The following is a 5,000-nucleotide window of genomic DNA, read 5'->3' as shown; positions in this document are numbered from 1 at the left end:
GCCGAATACACACGCACGCCTGCTGCACTGGCAGCAGCGACCAACAGGGGGCCGACCGGCTGATCCTTCCCTTTCACAGGCAGGCTTTTGGCCCTCGCTCAAACGACAAAGGTGTTCAGAAGGAAGTCCTGGGGGGAAGGCAGGCAGGGAGGGACGGACACAGGGAAGTCCGCACAAAACAGGTCCCCTGGAACCTCTGACCCAGAAAACCGGGTTCCTGGTGAAAGCAGTCCTGCCCCGCCCTGCCATTAACATGACAATGGACAGGGCCCGGACCAGGCGCAGCGGACGGTAGCGAGCAGTCGGAGGGTGAAAATCCGCCAGTGGGTGAAAAGGAGAGCCGTGCGGTGAGAGGAGGCGGAAAGCGGTTCGCAGACTTTCGCTGTACCTCCGGCGGGCAGCGCCGCACCTCCGAGCGCTCGGTACCGTCCGCTGCGCCTCGTCCTGCCGCACGCGACGAGCCGTCCCCGGAGGAAATCGGCCTCGGCCTTCCTGAGATATCAGTCTCCAGGTGGGACAGAAAAACCGGGGGCCCCCGGCTCGCTTTCGGCGGCCCGCTAGTCGACTTCCCGTCGTGCGAACGCGATCCTTCCGGTACCCTTCGGTGCCCCTTGCCCGACTCTAGCTCCGGTGGTAAAGCGGAGTCGGTCGGTCTGACGGCCGCCGAGTTAGCAGGCGGAAAGCGGTTTGCAGCCTTTCGCTGTACCTCCGGCGGGCAGCGCCGCACCTCCGAGCGCTCGGTACCGTCCGCTGCGCCTCGTCCTGCCGCACGCGACGAGCCGTCCCCGGAGGAAATCGGCCTCGGCCCTCCTGAGATATCAGCCTCCATACGGGCGTCACAAATCAGTGGACATGGTCAGCTGCAAAGCAGTGTCATTACAACCTTTCATAAACAACAGGGCAGCACCGCACTGCACTGCACTGCACTGCACCCCACACTACATCACACTTGCCTGCCTGCCAGCCTGCCGCTGCCTACTCTCACCAGCGGACCAAAGTGAGGATAACACCCCGAAGCAAGCATCTCCCTTGCCGCCCACCAGCCCACACCAATCCCCTTGCCTGCCTCCCACAAATTCCACCAGCGAGGCAAAGTGAAAATCAACCCCCAAAAAACGCACTCCACACCGGCCATCGCCCGCTATACACCCCCCCTGGGGCGAATATTAAGCCCGAGAACACCGACTGTAACCAACCGCAGTGAAAAGTTGAAGTGGCAACTCATTAACCAGATTTACACTTGGCAACTCATAAACCAAATGAACAAAAAATCTGGTTAATGAGTTGCCCAAAATAAATCTGGTTAATGAGTTGCCACTTCAACTTTTCACTGCGGTTGGTTACAGTCGGTGTTCTCGGGCTTAATATTCACCCCGGGGGGGCGGGGTGGGTGATTCTGGGGGTAGTGTCCGGGAGGGTGAGCCTTTTATTCGGCAGGAGGCGTGTGGGGAAATCATCAACCTGTCAGACGATGAGTTGTCACAAATGCCATTGCTTAATGAAAGCTGCGCTCCCGAACTGGACTGACTGTCTGACTGTCTGTCTGTCCGTTTGTCAAGGGGAGGAAAAGGCGGTGGCGGTGGTGGTGAGGGTGGAGCTTTACGCTCAGGAGGGGAGACTTTCCTTCATGCCAATTAATCTGCAGCAGAAAGTCATCCCCCCCCGACTGGGATTCGAAGCCCGGTCCTGACCACGAGACCACCGGGGAGAGCTGCCTCAAGTCCCTGAGGGACCTGGACACGAGGCCGAGGACACACGCACGCCTGCTGCACTGGCAGCAGCGACCAGCAGGGGGCTGACCGGCTGATCCTTCCCTTTCACAGGCAGGCTTTTGGCCCTCGCTCAAACGACAAAGGTGTTCAGAAGGAAGTCCTGGGGAGGAGGGAGGGAGGCAGGGAAATCAGCACAAAGCAGGTCCCCTGGAATCTCACACCTGCGTCCCAGAAAACAGGTCTCCTGGTCAAAGCAGTCCTGCCCCGTCCTGCCATTAACGTGACAATGGACAGGGCCCGGCAGCTTGAGACACATCTTTTTTTCAATATGCAAGTTCTTTTTAAAAAGGTTTCCTTCCACAGCAGCTCTGAGTAAGAGTGAGAGAGAGAGAGAGAGACACTGACTGACACTGACACTGACACTGACACACACACACACACACACACACACACACACACCGTCTCCCATCCGATTGGTGGACTATGGGATTGAAAATCGAACTTTGAGTTTCAATGCAGGGGGGAGAGCGCGAACGCAGCCCCTCCCAACTACCACACGCGCGTTGTTGTTGTTGTAATATAGAACTGCAAGTTGCCGTTGTCGTGGTCGTTTCGAATCAGCACAAAGTAGGTGCCTCCCTGGAATGTCACACCTGCGTCCCAGAAAACAGGTCTCCCGGTCAAAGCAGTCCCGCCCCGCCCTGGGATTAACATGACAACGGACAGGGCCCAGTCAGGGAGCAGCTTGAGAGACACCTTTCAATAGGCGCTTCTGAAACATTAACGCCTTGTTTCTTCCGACAGTTTAACCAGCGATTAACATGACAACGGACAGGGCCCAGTCAGGGAGCAGCTTGAGAGACACCTTTCAATAGGCGCTTCTGAAACATTAACGCCTTGTTTCTTTCGACAGTTTAACCAGCCTTTAACACGCCTTGTGTTTTTATTTCCCATTTCCAGCCAGCCAGCCAGCCAGCCAGCCAGCCAGCCAGCCAGCCAGCCGAGCCGAGCCAGCATCTGCAGTATTTTTTTTGATTGGTCTTGCCTGCCGTGGAATGAATGTTTCAACACGAGCTGCTGATTGTCAGCACCTCACCTCTTTCTCAATTGGCCGTTGCAATCTCACTCACTCGCTGTGAGACACGTCACGTCACTAGTTTTACTCAAAGAGGTTTCCTTCCACGGCAGTTCGTTAGTGACTGAGACTGACTGACGGAGGTCCGTTGAGACATAACCCTCCCCCATCTGATTGGTGGCCTACTGGCAAATTTACCAATCTGTCAAGCAATCCTGGCAAGAAAGGAAAAAACGGCAACTTCTTTAAACTCATCCACTGTTGCAATTAGAAACGGTGGCAAAAAATGTGGCCAGAGTGGGAGAGAACGGCAGTGCTTCGAGACTGCTTTCAACACCGGCAGCCAGAGAACAAAGAGGGAGGGCAAACAGGACCCGAGATCAATTCGCATCGAGCGCGTTATCGCTTCTCGGCCTTTTGGCTAAGATCGAGCGTGTTCCTTTTCGGGCTTATTTGGATCTGAGCGGACTGGAACGCTGGCCGCGACCTCGTGCGCTCGCAAAGTGCGGACTTTGCTGTGATTGGTCGTTTGTGTGCTGGCTCCGCCCCTAAATTTGCATAAGGACCAAATCAACACTGCAATGGCAGGGAAGGGTTCCTGGTGAAAGCAGTCCTGCCACTGACATGACAATGGACAGGGCCCGGCAGCTTGAGACACATCTTTCTTTCAATATGCAAGTCCTTTTTAAAAAAGTTTCCTTCCACAGCAGCTCTGAGTGAGAGAGAGAGAGAGAGAGAGAGAGAGACACTGACTCACTGACTGATACTGACACCGACACACACACACATATTATTTATTATTATTTTAAACGACAAAGCTGTTCAGAAGGAAGTCCTGGGGGGAAGGCAGGCAGGGAGGGACGGACACAGGGAAGTCCGCACAAAACAGGTCCCCTGGAACCTCTGACCCAGAAAAACGGGTTCCTGGTGAAAGCAGTCCTGCCATTGACATGACAATGGACAGGGCCCGGCAGCTTGAGACACATCTTTCTTTCAATATGCAAGTTCTTTTTAAAAAAGTTTCCTTCCACAGCAGCTCTGAGTAAGAGAGAGAGAGAGAGAGAGACACTCACTCACTGACTGATACTGACACCGACACACACACACACACACACACACACACATATTATTTATTATTATTTTTAATTGATTTTTAGAACAGGGAGATGGACTAGGGGCTTGCTCCGTCCACTCCACGCATCGACCCAGTATTGCAGTGTTTCTGGGAACGGTGCAGCTCCCCGTGGGGAGATATTCAAAAGGAAAAACAGCTGTTTCCCAGTGTCTCTGTGTGTGTGTGTGTGTGTGTGTTATTACTGAGAATAAAGCTGATATCTCTCTCTCTCTCTCTCTCTCTCTCACTCAGAGCTGCTGTGGAAGGAAACCGTTTTAAAAAGAACTTTCTCAGCTCAGTGGTATTTTTTTCTTCTCCAAGGCTGAGTGCCGCTCGCACGTAGCGATATAATTCAAAGTGCAAAATAACTTGGCGTCGTTGACTTTAAACAAGCAGGGTCTGCTTCCAAATGAAAGCTGCGCTCCCGAACTGGACTGTCTGTCTGTCTGACTGTCTGTTTGTCAAGGGGTGGAAAAGGCGGTGGTGGTGGTGGTGAGGGTGGAGCATTACGCTCAGGAGGGGAGACTTTCTTTCAGAGGTGCCAATTAATCTGTAGCAGAAAGTCATCCCCCCCGACCGGGATTCGAAGCCCGGTCCTGACCACGAGACCACCGGGGAGAGTTGCCTCAAGTCCCTGAGGGACCTGGACACGAGGCCGAATACACACGCACGCCTGCTGCACTGGCAGCAGCGACCAACAGGGGGCTGACCGGCTGATCCTTCCCTTTCACAGGCAGGCTTTTGGCCCTCGCTCAAACGACAAAGGTGTTCAGAAGGAAGTCCTGGGGGGAAGGCAGGCAGGGAGGGACGGACACAGGGAAGTCCGCACAAAACAGGTCCCCTGGAACCTCTGACCCACAAAACCGGGTTCCTGGTGAAAGCAGTCCTGCCATTGACAGGACAATGGACAGGGCCCGGCAGCTTGAGACACATCTTTCTTTCAATAAGCAAGTTCTTTTTAAAAAAGTTTCCTTCCACAGCAGCTCTGAGTGAGAGAGAGAGAGAGAGAGAGAGAGAGACACTGACTGACTGACTGATACTGACACCGACACACACACACACACACACACATATTATTTATTATTATTTTAAACGACAA

General features: G+C 53.9%; 1 pseudogene; it reads left to right on the top strand.

Annotated features, from left to right (window-relative positions):
- The first annotated feature begins 3,912 nt into the window (after positions 1 to 3,912).
- Positions 3,913 to 4,029, top strand: LOC137329808 (U2 spliceosomal RNA; annotated as a pseudogene).
- Positions 4,030 to 5,000: the final 971 nt, after the last annotated feature.

This window comes from Heptranchias perlo, chromosome 12 (genome assembly GCF_035084215.1).
Source record: "Heptranchias perlo isolate sHepPer1 chromosome 12, sHepPer1.hap1, whole genome shotgun sequence".
Taxonomy (NCBI): domain Eukaryota; kingdom Metazoa; phylum Chordata; class Chondrichthyes; order Hexanchiformes; family Hexanchidae; genus Heptranchias; species Heptranchias perlo.
Note: the sequence above shows the minus strand (reverse complement) of the source record. Positions and strands in the feature narration are given on the sequence as shown.